General features: G+C 46.8%; 1 long non-coding RNA gene across 1 annotated transcript in view; it reads right to left on the reverse strand.

The window, feature by feature from the left end:
- LOC109324708 overlaps positions 1–4,926 on the reverse strand; it is a 41,035-nt gene extending 36,109 nt beyond the window's left edge. The window contains exon 1 of the long non-coding RNA XR_002104985.1: positions 4,856–4,926. This is a non-coding gene — a long non-coding RNA (uncharacterized LOC109324708). The remainder of the gene's footprint in view (positions 1–4,855) is intronic.
- Between the last annotated feature and the right edge of the window lie 2,855 nt (positions 4,927–7,781).

Consider the following 7,781-nt stretch of genomic DNA (forward strand, 5'->3'; position numbering starts at 1 on the left):
CCTTGATGCTCAAAGCTAGTTGGAGTTCAGTTGCAGCCTTAGCTTTCCTGGTTTGCTCCCTGCAGGACCGGACCAGTGCAGAATAATTCTCCTTGGAGGTGAATCCCATCCTCCATCCTTTGTAGGCCTTTCTTTTTAGCCTCAAGAGGTCTGCCAGATCCCTGGAGAGCCAGGGGGACTGCTGTGCCCTCTTGCTGCCTTTCCTCCGAGATGGAATAGAATTAGCTTGTGCGTTGAGGATTGCTCCCTTGAGGAGCAACCACTCGTCCTGGACTCCCCTCCCCCTGGGGTCATGGTCCCTTAGGGCCTCACTGACAAGCCTCCTGATCTTGTCAAAGTCGGCTTTCCTGAAGTCAGGGACTTCTGTGTTGCTGACTGACTTGCCAGCTTTATGGTGGATGGTGAAGGTGATCAGCTCGTGGTCGCTGTCACCCAGCTTCCCATTGATCACTAGGTCACCAAGTAGGTCATCCCCAGTAGCCAGTACCAGGTCGAGCAGCGCTTTACCTCTCGTTGGCCCGTAGACTTCTTGAGTTAGGTAGAGGTCATCCACGCATGATAGGAAGCTTTGCGACCGCTCGGATTTTGCTGAGTGATCCTCCCAGGAGATGTCTTGAACCGGTTTAATTTTTTTTGCAGACCCCAAGAGTCAAATTGTAATTTGAACCCTGGGAAGAAGATTTTTTATATACTGATTCCTCAGAAAGTTATAGGTCAGTAGAGGAAAGTTTGTTGAAATAATATATCGTGCCTCATACCTCGTTACACTGAGCTCCCCAGCCCAACAACATGCACACTCATCTTTCCCCTACCCAAAAGAGGGTAGGGCAGCTGTGATGAATTAATTAACATTGTTTGGGCTTTATTCCATAGTTAGCTGTCCAGGTAAAAAATCGGTGTACTTGTACACACACGGCTCTGTGTGTACAAGCATCCTATTTTGTAAATGAGAAAAAAACATTTCTTTATACAGTCAGACTTGTGTTCTAATTCTTTTCTAGTTACAGTTCTACTCATGTGTGAGCATCAAGACTGAATCTGTGTTTGGATTAAGTGTAGAGTTAAAGTATAGTAACTACGTGTTTTTGATTAACTCCACGAATGGACATTCTTATTCTAGAATAATCACATATGGAGTTATTCTGGGATAGACTTTTTCCAGAATAACTATGTGTAGACAAGCCCCAGTAGAAATTAGATCCAATTATATCTTTTAGAAGAGTAATTGAAAATGATCATTTTGGTTTATGAGATTATTTAATGAAAAACCTCAAGTGTTTTGCCATATCCAGTAATTATAGAATTAGAAAGTAATGACTTGCAGAAGTAACACTTTTCATTGCAAGTAAAATAAAAGAATCCTGTGTGTTTTATTTAAAGTGAGTCACTCTTTACATATTCTTTATTACTGATACAAGCCACCCTAACAGACTTGAGGCACTGGCCTGTCATTTCTTATTAAAAGAACAAATAGGACCAGGGCTGCATTCTGGCTGAGTATATGCATAGGCATATGTCACAGCACTCAGGTGGGGGAGCTTGGGTTCTGTAAGCAGAAGTCAGAGAAGGCCATGCTGAGAGCAGGCACAAAATGCTCATGTTATAAGCCCCCTAACTGAACACCTCCATGCTTGGATATCATGCTGGTAACAGTAATAACCTGTGCAAGGATGCTGTGTATGAGGCTGCAGGCAGTCAGTAGACTAACATGTATCAAGAGCTTTTCAAGCATTAAACTGGGCTTGTAATATGGGCAAACAGCATAAATACCCCCATTTTTGCTTTGGAATCTAAGCTAATATCAGCAAGCAGAGTCAATAGTCCTCACATGGAAAAAAAACAAGACAAAAAGAAATCCCTGACATAAGTGAAAATGAAGAAAGTTAACTTTATAACAGAGGCTAGGAACAGCCAGGAAAAGCTTAGCATCTGTATTATGTACAATGATCAGCTGATGGGGAGAATAGCTCCTTCTGTCAAGTCTTGCATTATCTTCTTGGAGCTGACTAGGGTGTTCTTTATATTAGCTTTACACCATTGTAGTAGGTTTAAAAAAAAAAAACTTTAGAAGAAAAATCAGACTACTTGCACAAGATAAGCATGAGGGGGCATTCTTAAATCACAGAGCAGACAGGAAAACATATTATCAACACTTTTCACTGCTATTGAAGAGCAGCAAAAGAAAGGGTTAACTTTTAAAAAACATTTTCATCGTTACTGGGCTCTCCCATGACATCAGTCCTCCCAGTTTCTATACTCCTTTGAAGAACGGCATTACTAATAACTAACCTCGTGTCTTTAATATAATCCTGAATTTTCCTTTGAGCCTTCTAAGAAAATCAGAGTTTCCCCTGCATTAAGCCTCACGTTAGATTTGCCATCTGAAATGCTATATGTAGGACACTGGAAAGGAGACTTGGGAGATCAAAAGATTTTAGCTTTTTGTGTTTGCAAAGTGCAAGGCTTCATTTATATGACAGCATTTTAATTTTTACTAGCGTGACTGCTGTATAGATGCGTATACAATATGTAGCAGATGTCCTTGCATATAATTTTATATGCAGGTGTATTATATGTAATATTCAAGCCAGATACACAGATATCACCTGTACAAAGACCGATGTCACTCAAAACATTTAGGTAATAATATGCAGCTTACTCCCACCCCTATTTAAATCAATAGCAACATTCTCATTAATAGACACATACTGTATTTTAAATTCTTCATGGGATTAATTCTACTTTAAATAATAAATGTCTCTGAAAAATTGCATTCCCAACCACCCGAAAAGTAAAAGAGATGGCGGGCAAGTACATATGAGATATACCGGCCATGTCTCATTCTATGTTCTACAAAGCACAGTGCGTGGTCTGTGGTGCTGTGTACACAATAATATGGTACATGAAACATTGCTTGCATAGGTATCGTTATGTAGACAGTATCTCAGACTGTTCCAAATATCCCTTAGCAGGGGCCTGACCATGCAAACACCAGGTGTAGTATTTCTAATAAGGCCCTCAGGGCTAGATTGTCATAGCTCTTGTTTGGCCATGCAGGGAAGGAAGGAGGGAGTAAGGCCCCTTTGATTTTGCTGCTATGCCAAGTCAGGCTACTCAGATTGCACCTGCATCTGTAGTGGGGAGAGCAGGAGCTACACACCCGATACTCTCCACTGATAAGTGGCGGGGGGCGGAGAGGGAGGGGTCTTGACTCTGTTCCCCTAGGAAAGGAGTAAATGGCTCTATGAAAAGGGGTGAAGCAAATTCCCTCCAATCCTCCAGAGAGAAAGTGAGGAGCAGATAAAGAATTGAGATTCACATTGTGTTTTTGTGTTTTTTTGGGACTGCATGGGTATTCAGTGCCCCTGCCTCAGGACCCATTGCAAAGGTGTAAGTTAGCTGTACAGCCTGTCCTTTCCAATCCATTACTCCACAATCCCTAACCCGAACCAAACAATGATAAAGAGGCTGAATAAATGCGACTGGAAATCTATTGGCCATGCATTACTTTTTCTTAGTGACTTGTCTGTTTCCATTGGTGAGTTTTTGCACATGATTGGGCACATCCGAATGAGTGTGTATGTGTAGTATGTGGCACTGCAGACCTATCTGTGGCACTGCATGTTGCACACGCCGCACATGCGGGCATTTCCTGTACTGCCAATTTGCAGCATGGGGGTGGGGGGTTTCCAGTGTCAAAAAAAAACCGCCTGAAAAGATCAGGGCAGCTCAAGTGGTGGCAGTGTGTGTAGCTTGAAATCAGAGCCTGGCCAGCCAGAGCTATACTTTGGCTGATAGCCAGGTTCCCTGCTGCTGGACCCCCATGGCTGCAGCTCCCAGAGGCCCCCTGGATCCTAGGTAGGGCTGCCAGGGCCAGTCTAGGTGCTGATCCCAGCCTCCCCTACTCCACCCAGAGCAATGTGCTATGTACCAGAGCACGTGTGCATGGGTGTTCCCCAAGCACATATTGTACTGCTGCTGTTTGTCCCCAGGGAAATGCATGTTCCTCCTTGTGAGGATACGCCCGATGGGTTTTATTTTAACTGTCCCTCAAAGAACAATCAAAAGAAATAAACTTGCCCATGCCCCCATTTCACAGGCTGTTGATAACTACTCAACTCCGCTCTACATGAGGTTCTTCCATGTAAAAAAAAAAAAAAAAAAAGCCTTTGTGAGCTATGACTGGACTATTCACTGTTTTACCAACAAGTTACAGTGAAAACAGCAGCGTCCTGTCCTTTCATTGGAATCCAGCAGTCTCTCTCTATAGTAAACAGAGCAGTTGTAGCTTTTGTTTGACTTGTGCTCCCATTTGTGTGGGACATTTAGAGGATGAAAAGTGCTGTTGTGATCATTCTGTAGAAGTAAAACCAGGACAACGGCAGTGGGACAATGAACTGTGGAATGTGCTGCGCGACTCAGCTGGTCGCAGTGGTTCAGGGGGTTGCACTTCTGCTGCTAAGACTCTGGAATAAATGTTGCAGTGGGCAGTGAAAGGGACAGAAAAGGGTCTGGCAATACACTGCAGAAGAAAATAAAGCATGTTCCCCTTGCTGTCTAAATTCAGGCCCAGCAAAATGGGAGGAGAGATGGGAGCTTGGAACTGCAGGGCAGATAAATGGAAATGGTGTTGCCTGAAGTGAATCAAAATCCTCTGAGACTAACAAGAAGGGAGAAGTGACAGGGTGGCCATATGGAAAGTCCCTGATGCTACCCCCCTCTATTGACAGAAACTGAGGCCACTCCATCCTCCCCCCACCAGAAGCACCAATTCCTTCCCTTAATTGGAATGTGAGTTCTACAAAAGGGCTACCACTGTCACAATACCATACATCAGCTGGATCACTTTGCTTACCTTTTTTCTTCCATCTCATATTCCTTGCTGTCTGCTGAGGTGGAAGGTCTTCAGATCAGGTCTTGTCTTCATCTGCATTTGTATAACAGCGAGTAAAATAGGGTCTGAATTCCGATGGATACCTTCAGGTACAACCACAGGTATATACCTATAGGTATATAGTGTCAGGTACATGTAAGTAATAATAAAATGTCACAGGTCCCATTTCAGCAGCTTCTCAGTCCAACAGTGAGACTAGATAAACTCCTACTGTATTAAATGCATGGGGCAGCCCTGGAGAAGCAATACTGTATGTATAAACATTGCATTTACAAGTGTACACCTGAAAATAAAATCCCTGTGAGTCAATTCCTCCTTAACTGACCTGCATTTACATGCTACTGTCTTCCATGACAGGTGATGGCATCAACAGTACCAGAAGAAAAGTTTCTATATTGTTCTCAACATAGGTGATATCAGTGAAGATGCTTGTCTTCCATTCTTGGCAGCTGTCACATGCAGCAGTACAAGCAGTACACAAGGGTAGGAGTGGAAAGTCCCATGGTCAATGCTTTTGTCACAAGTATGAAAACTATTTGAGACTAAGATCATGTCTTTGTATATGCTTATACTGTGCTGTGCTTATACTGTGCTCAGTGGAGTCCCAACTCTGGCTGGGGTCTATGGATGCTATTTTATCATGTGGAAAGGATAGAATGTGGTATCATGGTTAATTATAGCATAAGAAGGTAGGAGATATGAGGTTTTTTGTCCATCTCTCTCACTGATTTTCTTCCTTAGTGCTGCAGAGTACTAATGTGCCTGCTCCTCAAAGAGCAGAAACTGCCTAGGGAGAGGGTCCCAGCAGCCAGGCAGAAACCCCACGGGTGCAGATTATTGTGGCAGCAGGCTAACAAGGGAATTAGTCTGCACCTGCACCCAGTCAGCTGACCAGAAGAAGGCAGAGCCCTGGCCACATATAAACCCCAGGGCTGGAACTAGAGGGTTAGTTCTCTGGTAGCAGCCAAGGGAGAAGGAGATCTTGTGAAGGAAGCTACTTGGAGATGCTTAACTGCCTGTTTTGAGGCAGGCAGGATTAAGGGGCTGTAGGAGCTCATAAATGCTGGTGGGGAGGAGGCCCATTCAATTGAGAGAGAAACTTGCCTTCTTAAAAGGGATAGAGTGTGGACCCTATGTTATTGTTCTGTTGTAGCCCAGGGACTAGTGCTTTTTGTTATTTAAACCAGTGGACCGGGATGAGGCTACTGGGGAGGAGGAGGCCTCATTGGGGCTCAGTAACAGAGGCTGCAGACAGCCCAGGGCCAGAGGGTATAGTAACCAAGGCCAAACTAAACTGAGGCCTCAACACAATAAGACAGTGTCTACATATTATCTGCAAGGTGTGGGGCATGATAAAGGGGTGGTTTGGAGTCACGCATCTAGCCCATAAGGCTTGGGGGATATCATAAGGCAACTCCTGAGTGTGGGACCCAGTAAGGCAGGTTTGTCCAACATGCGGCCCGCGGGCCACCATCAGCTTGCCAAGCCATTTTATCTGGCCCAAGGCACCTGCTCCACACTCCACGGTGGCAGTGGTGAGGTCGGCAGGGCCAGCCCACGGGCCCCAGCTGGCAGCGAGCGGAAGGGAGCTGCTTACTCCTGCAGGGCCGGGCTCATCAGTGAGCCAGGTCCTGCCGCTGCTGCCCCGAGGGCTCCGCGGTGTGGGGCTGCCCCAGTCGCGCCTGATTAGAGAAGCTGGGGACAGCCCCTTGCCCAGGTGTGTGGCCAGGGGAGCTTCAGCATGGCCCATACCCTGCCCACATGCGTGGTGGACAGAGGCACGTGGTGGACATATAGTGGACAGAGGTAAGTTCCCGGGTGGAGCTGGGGGCGCCGGGCTGGGCAGGTCCGGGGCTGCGGGGCGCGTGGTTGCTGGTGCCCGTACCTTGCGCTGCTTGAGCGGCCCCATATGGGAAGCCAAGCAGCGGCCGCTGGCACTGCCAGCCCGCACCTGCCTCCTCACCTGTCCACCCGCTTCAAGCGAGCCTCACTGCCTTGCCCTGCCCTGCCCTGCCCCACAGCATGGCGGCACCTGCTCCCCTGGCCAGGCAGACCCCAGTTTAACCCCGGCCTGGCCCTGCAGCTTCTCCAGCACCAGGTCAACCCAGTTGTAGCCAAGTGGCTCCTGCAGCACCATGTCAACCTGGGCATGCATGCCATGTCAACCAGCACCATGTCAGCCCCTGCAACTTCATTGGTGTCAAAGGTCATGTGACACCACTTCCTGATGTGATACCACTTCCTGTGACATCTTTGAATATGGCTTGCCGGCTCACTGGGTGATAAAAAGTTCATGATCTGGCCCCACATTCAAAAAGGTTAGGCACCCTTGCAATAAGGGGTCTAGCAATCCGCAGGGTTTAGAGGAATCTGTTGGGACTGTGACTGGACAGCAACTCTAGGGTAGCCTCCTGATCTATCACTTATACCACCAAGACATGGCAGGTGAAATTAGTAGGTGCCCATAGGATGGAGCCAGTATGGTCATGGTGCCCTAGGAGAAATCATTGTAAATCAGTAGGTCTCAGTTTGTAAAATGCTACACTCCCTGGCCCTGACTCCACATGCATCCTTGCCCTCCTAGGCAATGCAAGGGAGCAGAGCAGTTCACCAGAGGTGGCAGAGTCCACGCCAGCCCCTGCCTCCACTTGCAGGGGGGGGAGCTTACCTTTACTAAGTGTCTCACACCGTAGCCCAGCTCCATTCCCGGCGGATGCGTGGCCTGAGAAAGTTTGTGTGAGGCCAGACTTTTACTTGTGCGCGGCCATGCACGTGCGCACCTTAGAGGGAACTCTGAATGTCGCCCTGTATTGCCAAGGTGTTGTGAAGTGTATATTACTGAAATGTTTGCACCATGTTAAGGAGCAATATACATCAACCCTCATCA

The sequence above is a fragment of the Crocodylus porosus genome, unplaced genomic scaffold (genome assembly GCF_001723895.1).
Source record: "Crocodylus porosus isolate Cpor-Errol unplaced genomic scaffold, CroPor_comp1, whole genome shotgun sequence".
Taxonomy (NCBI): Eukaryota; Metazoa; Chordata; order Crocodylia; family Crocodylidae; genus Crocodylus; species Crocodylus porosus.